The sequence below is a fragment of the Mustela erminea genome, chromosome 6, assembly GCF_009829155.1.
Source record: "Mustela erminea isolate mMusErm1 chromosome 6, mMusErm1.Pri, whole genome shotgun sequence".
Lineage (NCBI taxonomy): Eukaryota > Metazoa > Chordata > Mammalia > Carnivora > Mustelidae > Mustela > Mustela erminea.
In genome coordinates, this window is record NC_045619.1 from 56,834,019 (window position 1) to 56,848,776 (window position 14,758).

The window sequence follows — 14,758 nt, forward strand, 5'->3', positions numbered from 1 at the left end:
TCAACCACTGTCTGGACAGCTGGGCTATTCCCTTCCTGGGTTAAGCTAGATGTCCCAGGAAGACCTAGCAATGGAAAGTGTTCAAGAGGAAGTGCAACACACTGCTGATTCCATGGGCTTTACTGTCACTCAGGCAAGGGGTCCCGTTTCCACACTGCCATGACCAGTGTCACCACGGGCCACTTAACCTTCCTTTCCTACCCTCAGTTTCTTCAATCTGTAAAAGAAGGAGAATAATCCTCCTATCAAAATCCTAGGGCTCCTCTGAGGGTTAAATCTGCTCAATGTAGGTAAAACCCTGTCTGCTATAAAGTGTGGCACTAACATGTAGTAGGAACTTAGTTTTTTTAAAGGAGGGAACAGGAGGAAGCTGATTTCTTCTGAAACCCCAGATCTATCCCCCACCTAGGTCTCTTACTAATGAGGGAAAATCCAGGAGTCCCAACATACCCCAAAGAGCATGTGAAGTGAGCCAAGACCAAAACACTTCACAGCCTGCATTCCAGCTGAAACTCAGAGACAAAAAGGTCCTTGAACCTGACGTCAAGGTCAAAATCAACCTGATGGTTGATTTTCCCCCATTCCCAATTCCATGGCCCCTCCTTATAATTTCTAATTGCTACTCCCTTCCCTTCTCCTCTTCCTCATTAGTTTCTTCTCATCTTTCTCCAACTCCTCTTCCTGCTTTTTAATAATTATTAAGCAGCCACATGATTGCATTGCACTGGGGACCATAAACAGAAAAGCTCAACAGGTTGATACTGATATTCAGAAAACTTTATCATCAGAACAATATGCTGTGTTCTACTCACCAGTGGTCCCCAAACCTGGAAGTATCACAGAATCCCTTAACAGATATTTGTGAGAACAGCCACTAGTGGGATTACCCCAAAAGAATACTTGGGTATGGAACCAGAAAATTCATATTAAAAAAAATAATAATATAATAATAATAAAATAAAACCCTCTGTTAATTCTCAGGTCCGGTCAATGTAAGAACACATTGTACAATTGGATTAAAGAAATTCTATCAAGTTCCTTTCTCCTGTTTCTGGATGTTTTTTAACTCCTTTGTTCCCACCATCCCCTCAGCTTCTTAAGTCATGCAGCTTTATTGTTTGAGAATTGACAATATTTGTTTTTATATAAGTAGTAGGAACACTACATTGAATGGCAAGTGAATAAAGGCTGAGGGGCTGGAGGGAGCTGGAAGAACCATGCAGACAGTTGATCTGTGAAGGCAGAAGAAGTGAGAGTACAGATGGAAGGCAGTGGACATACGGGCAGGCAGAAGGAGGAGGAGGGAGGGGTGGGTGGCAGAAGCATGTAGGAACTCCAGTGGAACCTGGCTTTCCATGAAGTCTGTTGTCCTAGCAACATGATGACGCTCTGACATTGAAGGCTGCTGTGCCTTACAACTCTGGACAACATGCTGTCAAGGTAACAGAATACATCCAAAACACACGGTGGCAGGCCAGGAGGACTTGGGGGTGGAGGGGTGGTGCCAGAAGTCCTCAGGTCAAGGCAAGCTGCACTGAATGGCTGAGCCATCACACTAACTCCCATTCTCAATGGCCACACCTCTTAGCCCAACATCTTACCCCAAATGCACCATTCCCAATGTCACTCTTCTCAGTGCTATCGCCTCCATTTGGGAAAAGGGGAAATTATATCAGACTGCAACTATGTAGACACAAGCCCAGGAACAGGCCACAGGACAGTGGTGTCTGGGAACTCCAACAACTGGAAACAACAGGCAGCTAGTGCTTCTGACTGCCTATGATACTCTATTAATTTGTTTACAGGTCTGGAAGCAAACTTTGTAAAAACAATGAAACAAAACAGAAGCCTGGGGGCGCCTGGGTGGCTCAGTGGGTTAAAGCCTCTGCCTTTGGCTCAGGTCATGGTCTCAGGGTCCTGGGATCAAGCCCCGCATCGGGCTCTCTGCTCAGCGGGGAGCCTGTTTCCTCCTCTCTCTCTCTCTGTCTGCCTCTCTGACTACTTCTGATCTGTCAAATAAATAAAAATCTTTTAAAAAAAACAAACAAACAGAAGCCTATGTAATCTATAGATACATCAAAAGAAAATCATTCCTGATTCACGAGGAATTTGTATTTCAGTGCTACTAAAAATGACATTACCAGCCATTTATTAAAAACCAGGTATGTACCTGGCAAAGTAATGAGTCCTTTAAAGGTTATTTCATTTCATCTCATAATAACTCTGAAGCTGATGAATACTCCCACCCTCATAGCAATGAAAACAAACAAACAAACCCAAGATCACAGAAGTCACACAACATAGCAAAAGGTCACCGAGCTTCTGAAATGTGGAGACATGCCTTAAAATGGCTCCCAGGTATATATATTCAATCCGCTATACTATTTATCTCCAACCAGAAAAGAGGCTAAGTCAAGTTACATCACTCCCTTCTTACACCTTCTGGACTAAACTGAAAAATAACCAACTCCACTCTAAGACTCTCATGCCCTACATGATCTGGCCCCATGGTACCTTTTGACCTCATTTTCTACCATTGTCCCCCACTGCCTACCACCGTTCAATTAATTTTCCTGACCATCTGATACTCATCAAAAAACAAATAAACAACAAAAACATGCTTTTTCAAGGCCTTCACACCTCCTCTTCTCTCTGCCAAAATGCTGCTCCTGACATTTTCATGCATCTTGATCCTTCTCCTCATACATATCTCAAGGGTTACCTTCCCTGAGACTTACCCTGACAACCCTAAAATAGCCCTACATGATACCCCTTCCTGCTATTTTCATTTAAAAAATTTACCTCCAGAATAATATTGTTTAATTTATATCTTTGTTTATTGTCAGTCAGTGCACCATGAGGATGTGTCTCTCTTGCAGGCCATAGCTCCAGAACCTTGGACAGTTCCTGACATCCAGTAGATGCCTAATAAATTTTTTTTAAAGATTTATGTCTTTATTTATTTATCTGAGAGAGAGGAAAAGAGAGGGCAGACAGAAGGAGAGGGAGAAGCAGACCCCTTGCTGAGCAGGGAGCCTGATGAGGGGCTCCATCCCAGGACTCCGGGATCATGACCTGAGTCAAATGCATTAGTCAGGCTTAACTGACTGAGCCACCCAGGCACCCCCTAATAAATATTATTTGAATGAATGAATAAATAAAAGAGAAAGGATGCTGTTTGCTAAAAGTTTCAAAATCTCTTGCTACTACCTTTGGAAACTTAATTGCACTGATTAAATTTAGTTGGTGATATTTTGCTGATTAGTATGTCATGTGAATCACATATGTTTATCTTCCAGAACTTTAAAAAAAATGCTTATGTCTTTCTGCTTCCTCCTTTGAAAGTAGGCTAATAAAGTCAAGATTATCCCTGTCCCCCAAATATTTGTCATGGAAGTTTCGCTCTGCTACCTCCAAATGCACCCCTAACTTGAGGCGGCCCTTTTGCCATGTCTGGGAGCTAGAAATAACATGGACATAGGTGTTAAAACTCTCAAAGTGAGTGGCGAGTTGATGACTGTCAGCATCTGACAGATGTGAGTAGGAGAGGGGGGATGGCCATACCAGCCTAGAGAGAGACAGAAATGTATTTTCCAGCAACCAGAGATTAATTCTTTCATCCATTTTCATCTGGGTTTAAAATACTTTTCTCTTAATGGCAACTGACATCTGCTGCACTGAAATAATTAATTCATCCATACGTTAATAAATGTATTAAAGGCTTACTATGTGCCAAGCTACATATGAGGTTCTGGGGATATAAAAATGAAAAAGCCATAGTTCCTCCCCTTATGAAGCTTGTAGTCTAGCAGGACAGGCAGGTAATTAAAAAAAAAAAAAAACTAGTATGATTAATTATAGCCATGATAAGGGCTACAGAAATTACAGAATGAAAGAGAATAAAAAGAAAAGTGGCACGAATTTTGACCTGGGTACAGAAGAAGAAAAATCTAAAAGCAGGAGGACTTAGGATTGGGAAGGCAGCCCTGGATGAGATGCAACATCCTGGGCACTGGAAAGGATTAAGAGAGCAGCAACCGGCGCGCCTGTGTGGTTCAGTGGGTTAAGCCTCTGCCTTCGGCTCAGGTCATGATCTCAGGGTCCTGGGATCGAGCCCCGCATCGGGCTCTCTGCTCAGCGGGGAGCCTGCTTCCCTCTCTCTCTGCCTGCCTCTCTGCCTACTTGTGATCTCTCTCTATCATAAAAATAAACAAAATCTTAAAAAAAAAAAGAGAGAGAGAGCAGCAACCACATTTGCAAACATACAAACATGCACTCGCACACATGCAAGCACACGCATGCACATGCACCCAAAACAAAGAAGCGAGAACAAAAACCAGGAGAGGAGTGTGCAAAAGGGAAGTCCCAGGGTTAAATGACAGCCCTCACTGCCCCAAAGTTCCACCGAAGTCCCCAGTAGTGAAGCAGCTGCCCAGAATGCTGACACCTCACACTTTCAGCATTGGCCCAGGCCCTCGGGTGGGGGTGGGGGGGTTCCAGAATGTCAGAGCACTTTGGACAGAGCTCCCAAAGTTCGTGCCCAAGCAGCACAGAACGAGGTGAGTTCAGATCACTAAGACGGCTTGGGTTTCTATTTACATCATCCTCCTCACTCACTCATTTACTCAATGGGGACTTAACCGAAAACCTCTCATAGACCCACACTCACTGTCTTTTTGAAGCACTTTCAATAACCATACTTAATACCCTTAAGAAATAGGATCTATTTATATGACCATTTTATAGGGAGGAATCGAAGGCTCAGAGAAGTTAAGTACTTTGCCAGAGATCACATAGTAAATGCCAAAGCTGGGAAACAACCTTGGCAGTGAAATCCCAGAGATCCTTAATTTAATGATATCTGCAAAGGCTCTTTTTCCAAATCAGGTCATATTTCCTGGTTACCGAAGTTAGGACACAGACACATCTTTTTGGGGGGGCCATGATTCAACCCATTACAGTGTATATAGAGCAAAGAGTTTAAACATTGTTAACTGTTTCATCAAAGTTAGCTACTGCTATTGCATCAGACACGATGGCATGTGTTGGGAATACAAAAATTAGTAAAGTATAGCCCTGATCTACAATGAGCTCATCGTAGAACGAGTGAGACAGATGGGTAAATAAGACAGGATATGATAAAAGCATAAATAGGGCACACGTGGAGTTGTGGGGGGGAGTAAATTCTCTGAAGATAAGAGTCAGAAGAGAGTTCACAGAAGTACCACAACTTCTCTTGGAAAGTGAGTAGGTGTTTCTGGATGGACAGGGCAGAGGAGATTCTAAGGAAAGGAGGCAACACAAACAAAGGCACAGAGATGCGAAATAGCAAGGACCAGTCAGGGAGTGATAAATAATTTAGTGTGGCTTGACATTACTCTTCAAGGGCAGAGAGGTTAAGAGAAAATCCTGGAGAGGTAGCATGGGACCAGATCAAAGAGGATGTCTTGTTCCAAGCTGTGGAGAACCAGGGCAGAGTTTTGAGCAAAAGTGTTGAACAATCAGATTTGAGTTTCTGAAAGATCACAGAGGGACCCTGCCATGTGGCAGTGTAGACAAGGGTGGAGGAAGGCCAGCACTGACGTCATCAGTCATTGCAGAGCCTGGAGGGAAGAGGACCATCACAGGGTTTCCTCACTGTTTGCACAACCATCCTGAGGGAGAAGGGAGTGTCCTGGGTTGATTTCCAGACCGGGTAACTACCCTGCTTAGAACTCTTTCTTGGTCTCTATAATGCCTCTCTTTCCTCATTTTTCTTGTTCTCATCTTACCTCCAATATAAATATCTCAGCTCCTTTATCATCCCCACCCCCTCTGGCTGTCCCTCAAACCATGGTGCACCCCAAGGTGGTTCTGTCCTTGACTCACCTCTCTCCTAAGTCCACTTGTTAGTTCTGAGCCATCTCATTCACTTTCTGGTTTCCATGACCCTCTGCTCACTAATGAGACTCATATCTATATTTCCAGCCCAAGTCTCTCCCTCTACTTCCAAGTCCAAATCCAGTGGCTTACTAGAACATTTCCACTTATATGACCTACCCATGTTCTAAATTCTAGTCATTCTCCTTCCCACTGTCACCAAATGTATGACAAACCTAATTACTCTTGTCATCATAATTTTTGGAGTAGCACTAAAAGGGTCAACAGTGTTCAATGCTGTAGAAGGTCAAGAATGACAGAAAGTTCATTGGATTTGGCGTTTTGTAGAAAGTGAGAGACAAGGAAGTGAAAACAGCAATCCAACTACTTTTTAAGGAGCCGAACTGTCAAAAGAAAAGAAAGAGGAAGGGAGAACTAGGGTCAAGGAAGGACTTTATGTTTATTAATATGAGAGTGATCTGAATATGTTTAGGGGGGAAAAGAACTGGATTTTGGGTAGACCTATTCTTTACTGTTGGGTACGATCACACATACTGCAGGACACTCAACATGCCCCATTTCCAGGTTCTAAGAGCCAAAAGCACACAGACACATGCACACACACACACACACACACACACACACTTTACAAAGGTAGTCATTATGAAATCTCAAACCTCCCTCCCCCCATCCCCACTGCCAAACATTTCCAAGTATCTCCTGAGGAACACTAAGCTAGAAAAAAAATGCCAGCAGAGAGGAATAAATTGATACTTAAGGGAAAAAAGGAAATAACGGATGAGCCAAGGTCCCAGTTCTGGAGGAAATATGAGGAGATGAGACAAAGGGCACAAAAGCAGCATTTAATGTGAACCAAGAGAATGACATGAGAGATGTTTAAGCTTTCAAACCACACAGACATTGGTTGAAGTCCCAGACTAACAGTTACTTCCTCGGAGAGATGCTTCTGACTAATCCCAAAAGTCATTCCCAACCTTTGCCCCTTTGCCACCTCCACCAGAAAGCCTCACCATGCCCACAGAGTTGGCCACATGACCTCGTTTGAGCTCATGAGGTTAGGGACGTGGAGGAGATTCCTCCTGATCTAATATCCACACCCCGTCTTTTCCTTCTTTGAGTATGGGCATGATGCCTACAGCTAGGACAGCATCCTCATAACCATGACAAAAATACCAAGGGAATCCCAGAAGTCAGCCCTGACTTCACTGTATCACTTGAATCACCCCCAGCAGTCCCCATCTCCAGGTGTCTTGTTCTGAGACCCCAGTAAGCACCTATTGGTTCAAGCCAATATGAGCAAATCACCACCTAAAGGTCTTGGGCAAAACAGCTAATCTCTCTGATCTACAATTTCCTTATCTGTGAAAAAGGACATCATACTTGCCTCATAAATGCAGTGAAAGAATTAAATAGAATAACATTTTTAAGCTCACGTAAAGTGACTAGCCCAGAGCTTGACAAAAGTCAATGACCAATCAATGTTAGTTCTTTGCTCATTGCAACCGGCTAACAACACACAGTAATTTGGGTGTTCTTGGTCACTGTAAAAGAGAATTGTAGCCACAATTTTTTGTCCTCAAAAAAATGGAATCAAACTGGCCTTTAAGATGATTCTCATGCATGCTGGACCCTCAGACCACAGAATCAAAATATAATTTTGAATAAAACATAGATCTATTGTCTAAGAATAAGGCAAAAAGAATTAAAGAAGACTCAGAAAGGGGAATAAAAATATATTCTTCATGTAGAAATCATAATCTTCATGTAGAAACCATAATCCAATTTCTAGGGGTATCGGTATGATCAATTAAAAGCTGGCTGGTGACAGTGAATTAACTGGACCCCTGCCCCTGTATATATAACAAGTCACTACTTCCTACTGAGCCCCTTTAATATGTCCCTCATCTAAGAACTCCCTCTTCCTTATAAATCAACACTTCCAAATCTATGAGCGACCCTAAGCTCAAACACTATTTTATTCTGCTAGGCTTTCTTTCTTAATGTTCCTGACTTATCTTCATTGCTTATGCCCTGTGTGTATCAGTTTACTGAAATCACTATGTGTTCCAGCTTTTAACATCTTGATAAGTCCTGATCGTGTCCCGTGTCACAATCAATAAATGCATTACCACAGAGGCAGAGCCCACCAAGCCACTGCTTATCCACCAGGCCTAAAATGAAGGACATGAACAACCCAAGCGTTTCTCCTTCAGTTAACAGGAAATCATGAGGATCCCACAGCCTTCAAAGCATTAAATGGTCTCGTACATGAAGATACAAGAAAGGGCCTCCGGTTTATCAAGCTACCGTGCTTCGTAAAGCTCACTACCCACTGAGAACTAGGTGTTATTTTGTCCCCGTCTTGCAAAAGGAAATGTCGAGGCTCAGAGAGCTTCAAAAGCATCACTAAGCTCACGTAGCTGGTGAAGGCACAGCGCTCCAGACTAACGGCGCCAAAGCCTGCCTTCTCTCCGTGTCCCACCCCCGCCTTCCTATAGATATGTCATCACCTTCCTGGAGGATGGAGGAGAAACACAGGATGGCTCATGCGTTACTTTCTAGCACCAGGTGCTTCCAGGTCTATAAATGCCTAAAGTAATTCCCGCTTCTCCAAGTTTCTCCAAGCATTAAACTGCACCTGGACTTCAACTGGCCAGTCTCTTGAAAGCAAACCCTAGCTCCAGCTTTAAAAGGGAGGGTATGTTGGCCAACAAGACACCCAGCCCACCGACACGGGTGGAAAGGCCTGGAATCCACACAGATGTGAGGGCCACACCACTGCCATGTGTACGGGGTCTTAGAGAGAAAGAGCCACCCATCTTTCCCCCAAGTACAGTACAAGGCAGGAGGGAAGATGGGAGAGGAGTAACAGACCTCTAGGCAGGGAATACTATCCCAGCCTTTTTCTGACTCCTCAGCGTGTGGACTGCGAGTTTCAAAATCAGCCAAAAAAAAAACTTTTAAAGTCGAACATACTTGGATCTGGATCCCAGTCCCACTGTTCTTCCAGCTGTGTCACTTTGGCCTTGGTATGCACTTGAATCTAGGTTCCACATCAACTAAAACCTAATACTACTACTGTTTATCTCACAGGATCACATTAGAATTAAAATGCTCATTAACATCGCACCTGGCACAAAGTTGGCATGCTCTATCAAGATTTTTTGCTGTCCTGTCCTATTTACTATGTCTTAACTCTCCTCATCCGTATGGTAACACCACAGTATGCTCTTGAAGTATTCAGTCCCCAGGAAGACCACAGGACAGACAACCACAAGCAAGGTAAACAACTGAAAGACATCAAAATTCAGGATGAAGCACAGAGTAAAATGTGAGTAGCATAGCCATCTTGGTTACCAGATTATGCTGGATATAGAGACCCACACGAGCAACTGGAGGGCAAGAGTCTATTTACAGTGTCACACGTCACTGCTGGCTTAACCACTCTCTCCAAACACATGGCCATGAGATGCGTGTTGGGAGAGACACAGCCAGTAAGGAAGAGAGCAAGAAAAGATAGGGCCAATGAAGAGTAGAGGCCATGTTCCTAGCCCCACTTAGATTCAAAATGCAGCACTTTGTGCAAAAAACTCACAGTGCTATTCAAAGCATCATCCCTCAACCAAACAATTTAGAAAGGAAATAATCATAACAACACACACCAGAGTGAGAATATTTTCACATGCCCTTGTATTAGGAATGAGATACAGAATATGGCACCTGTTTTAGCTACCTACTGCACTCTGGTCAGCACAACTACTTTCAGACCCTGACCGTCTCCTTGGCATGCCCTTTTCCATTCTTGCAGCATTAAAGAGCAGATCTTGTGTCCTCTTGCCTGATCCTACTGTAACTTCCACTTCCAGTTTTCCCTGCTACCTCCTACCCAAACCATTTTCCCTGGTCCTAATGCCGAAGTCAGTAAATGTGTCATTCCCTATCACACTGCTCTTTATTCTCTCACCTAAAGCAACTGTTTGTACAGTACTTTTTCAGAGTTCTCTGCATATTTTATTTTACTGTATCTTCAAAGTGTTGTGAAGTGGGTAGGGCAGAAAACAAAATTAAAATCTCTTAAACTATAAGCTGAGTATCATATAATTTACGTTATTTGTTCATTCAAATTTCCAAAGCTCATGAGAATGGAGACTAAAACTCAGGACTTAGAATTCTTACTTTAGGGTTCTGTGAGGTTCAAGAGAGCTACTTTTGGGATTTGGATCCCATTCCCACTATTCAAAAGCTGTGGTATCCTGGATGGGTTATTTAACCTCTCTGAACTAAAATCTGAAAACCCAAGAAAGATTTCAGCAAAGCAGGAGAGAAACCTCCTGAAAAGAAACATAAGGTCATCTAGCTTTAGTTCATTATTTAGACTGAGATGGGCATCCTACGCCCAGGATCTCAGGGAGAATAAAAGCATTTATAACAAGACAAAATAAAAGAGATTCTTTAAACACAGGTAGGGAACTGCCAAAAAATCACCTCATATACTTTTTAAAAAATTCTTATTAATTATTTTTATTAACATATAATGTATTATTTGCCCCAGGGGTCCAGGTCTATGAATCATCAGTCTTACACATTTCACAGCACTCACCATAGCACATACCCTCCCCAGTGTCCATCACTCAGTCACCCCAACCTTCCCACCCACCTCCCCAGCAACCCTCAGTTTGTTTTATGAGATTAAGAGTATCTTATGGTTTGTCTCCCTCCCAATCCTCATACACTTTTTAAATGGTCTCTGTTACTATTCTCAACAGTTTGTATTATAGGCACCTAAATGTACTCTCCTATTGAAAGCAGTTCCATAGCTGAATGTGCCTTTTTTGGCTATGGCACAGCTATACCATCAATGAGCTTTGGCTTCATGGTGGGGAATGACCAAGGGTCCTACCTCACATATCAGAGCCCTTCCCCTGATTTTTACCTAACCTTTCTTCTTGGTCGGCCTCCAGTTCAGAAGTATCTCGACAATTGGCCAGGACTCTATTCAATTCCCACTCTTTTCATGTATCATCAACTTCCCTTTCTTCAAATTGTTCCATATGACCTTCAGCTTAGCCAGGAGAATGCTGTGCTGGACACATAGTGAAGCATTTGCTATGTATTTTCTCTCTTCAACCACCCTATAATATGTATTATGGTCCCCTCTATACAGGCAAGGAGATCAATATTTAGAGTGAGTGGCTGGTGAGAGGTCCAGATTCCCACATCTAGAGGTGATGGCTAACACAAGCTCTGATTGCAAATTCAGAACTTCTAACAGCTCTACTCTTCTAGCTCCCATGCTTTTTTCCACCATGGTATAGAGTACATTTCCTCATTAGGAAAGTAGACACTCATTAATGTTTGTACTCATTAATTAGCATATGCAAAAAACAAAACAAAAAAACAACTGAGTACAAGGCTATCTGACCACATGCTGAATTTGTGTTTCTCTCTACTTTGGTCAAAGTCTTTTTTTGGTTAAGATTTTATTTATTTATTTGACAGACAGAGATCACAAGGAGGCAGAGAGGCAGGCAGAGAGAGAGAGAGAGAGAGGGAAGCAGGCTCCCCGCCGAGCAGAGAGCCCGATGCAGGGCTCGATCCCAGGACCCTGAGATCATGACCTGAACCGAAGACAGAGGCTTTAACCCACTGAGCCACCCAGGCGCCCCGGTCAAAAATCTTCATATCTGTGTTTTCTTCCATTACGAACTCCTTCCATTGGGGCTTTATTCCTACAATATAACCGTCCACAAGAACACTTAGTAAATGGGCTTTACTTGGACGAACTAACAACAAAACTGAGGTAAAATGGCATGGCAATTACCTATCTTCCAGAAGGGGGAAGCAAAAGGGAAGGCTTTTTTATCATCCTTCAGATGGTACCTGTACCTCAAAGACTAGGCCGTGGCAAAGCTGCATTTCTTGGATTTTTTGCATCAGTTCCTTTTTAAAATGTTTTGTCCTGTGGCCGCACAGTTGATTCATAGTTGTCCAATTCCGTGTCCTCGTTCTAGGTTTGTAAAATATGTTCATGGTACTTAAAAATAAACTTCTATTTAAAAAAAAAAAATAAAACAAAACTGGCCTTAGAACTTGAGATGTTTTATTTTTGAAACTTGCCCCAAAAGCTTATTTCTCTGAGATCTGGGGGACTCTTTTTATTTGCCTTCATGCAAATCCCTTAACCCTGCAGATGTCCCTCTGGGGGGAGGGCATCCCAGGCATCTTGGCGCTGCTGCCCGCTCAGCCGGAGGGGGGCGGTCCCCTGCTCACCCTCCTCAGCAGTTTCCAGCCCATTCAGGTGTCTGACCCCTCAGGGATGAGCCTTCCATCCACTCTCCAGTTTCTGTGGTACTCAGGACCTCCTTCTTTCTTCCTTTTCTTCTTTCTACCCACGTTTTAGAAATCTTTTCAGGTTAGAAGTCAGTTACATATTTTTTAGACTATTTTAGGAAATTGCCTAAAAACCACTAGAGAGAAAAAGAGAAGATGGAATATTTGGGTGTGGCTGCCATGGCAGGAGGTTTAAGAGACCAGAGAGGGATCTCCTTACCATCACCTCACTGCTTTCAGTCCTCCCTTTTACCCCCAGAAGTAGGAACCAAAAGGTCCACTGTGGACTCAGGCTGCATCCAAGTACTACACCATCTTATCTCTTCATTACTTCTCTCCTCAGATCCCAGTTCTGCCATTACGAATCAAGTGATAGATGAATTTTAGTCAGGTAATATCTACCATGGCGCTATATAGGGAAGGACAAAGTAGAGAATAGAAAGGTACATAAGACCCTGACGAGCCTTGCCTTTTTCTGGAGAGGCAAGAGAGCATGTGCCTTTGGAGCCAGCAATCAATGTTGACGTCTTGGCTGCCAGTTACTAGCTACCTCACTTTGACTATGGTTTTTTCATCACTCTGAACTTCAATTTCCCCATCTGTCAAAAGTAGTTAAATAATATCACTTAGATTGCTGAGTTATAAGAGTATTAAATAAGACAATACACACTGGGTGCCTGGTGGCTCAGTGGATTAAAGCCTCTGCCTTTGGCTCAGGTCATGAGCCCGGGTCCTGGGATCGGGCCCTGCATCAGGCTCTCTGCTAGGCAGAGAGCTGCCTCTCTGTCTCTCTGCCTGCCTCTCTGCCAACTTGTGATCTGTCAAATAAATAAATAAAATCTTAAAAATATATAAATAAAGCCTCTGCCTTCGGCTCAGGTCATGAGCCCAGGGTCCTGGGATAGAGCCCCTCATGGGGGTCTCCGCTCAGCCGGGAGCCTGCTTCCCCCTCTCTCTCTCTGCCTGCCTCTCTGCCTGCTTGTGATCTCTGTCTGTCAAATAAATAAATAAAATCTTTTTTAAAAAAATAAGACAATACACGCAAAGTGCTATGTACTTGAGCACACAGTAAACACGAAAGCACCTAGAACGAATCAATGAACAAAAAGAGCTCAGCCCCTCCACATGGTCTGCAGCTTACCCCATATGATGATATTGTCATTACATATTCGTAAGACGCACAACAGAGAAACAACTAACCAGAGTAGCCAGTAACCTTTCCTATGGGGGCAGGAAGGTGGGAGTGCTAAAATAATGGAAGTTGCACCATAGCCCGCATAACCAAAAAAAAAGAAAAAAAAATTATTTTCACCTGTCGTGCTCTCAACATAAGCATGCACTTCTTTATGATTCAAAAAATTTGGCTCATCCACCTTGGCCTTCTTTCAGTGCAACATCGTGCCCTCAAAATACCACTGCGAAAATATAACATCATCAGCTGAGGACAATGATGTTAAGAAGAAAAAAAAAAAATCTATCCGAAGCGAAAGCTCAATGGGTTTGTCACTGTTGGTCTCTATTTTCCATTCTGGTTTTGTTTATACCATGTCCCCCAGCATGGACTTCTAGTACCAGAATTTCTTTTCTAACACATTTACCTTTGCCCAGGTGAATGGAAGCATACCTTTCTCATGTGCAACGGTGGCCCCTCCTTTGAAGACTTCCACTTGACCTTTCCTAGATTGAATAAAGGCAGTTCCCTAACAGAAGCGCGTCATCTCTGCCCGTGGCCGACAGATGGCGGTAGTGATCGCACGCGGTTGCTGGAGCCGGCTAAACCCCCGCACTGTAGTGGTTCTCAACTGGCCAAGGAGCACTCTTGCCCTGTCTGCCCTAGCTTTTGCGGTGTTTACAAACATCAGTGACCCCACTGCATGTCCTTTAAGTACAAAACTACAGTTCTGGAAGTGACGATAAGAAGTAGAAGAGGACAATGCAAAGATAGAGACCAAGTGATGAGAAGCAATAAATCCCACAATTGGAGTGAAATGAATCATTCTAAGACATGATAACTGCAAAGGACAAGGCCTATGGGAGGAGCACTGCACCTAAGCAGTGAGCAACAATCAATGAAGGAAATCTCTGAATAAATTTTTTTTTTTTTTAAAAGGAAGAACAAAATAAAACCACAAACAAAACACCTTCTGCAATTAGAGAATAAGCATCACGGTCAGACGCTCATGAGCTTGTCAGAGAACAGTTAGCCTAACATTCACGCAGAAGACAATACAATTTCTTTGAGGCCACGAAGCTGCGGGGCTCAACCTTAACCACATACTGGAATCATGCAGGAAGCTTTCAAGGAGCCGGCCATCAGGGCTGCACGGCGGGCCAGCACTCAGAATCTCTGGGTGTGCGTGCGCCCCAGGCGTCCGCAGTGTTGAAAGCTCCTCAAGGGACCCAATGGGTCACGAAGGGTAAGGACCACTGCCTTCAATTCTAAGCATGGAGAAAACGCAGCTGCTACTGGTTCCATGGAATAAAATCCACTCTGGTGTGTAGATCGACGTGAGACATGCACAGACAACTTAGTAAGGAGTACCTCCCT

The 14,758-nt window shown here is 43.4% G+C and overlaps 1 protein-coding gene across 5 annotated transcripts in view; it reads right to left on the minus strand.

The window, feature by feature from the left end:
* Window positions 1–14,758, minus strand: part of GRIN2B (glutamate ionotropic receptor NMDA type subunit 2B) — a 407,609-nt gene that overhangs the window by 266,965 nt on the left and 125,886 nt on the right. The gene's annotated exons all lie outside the window — the stretch shown is intronic.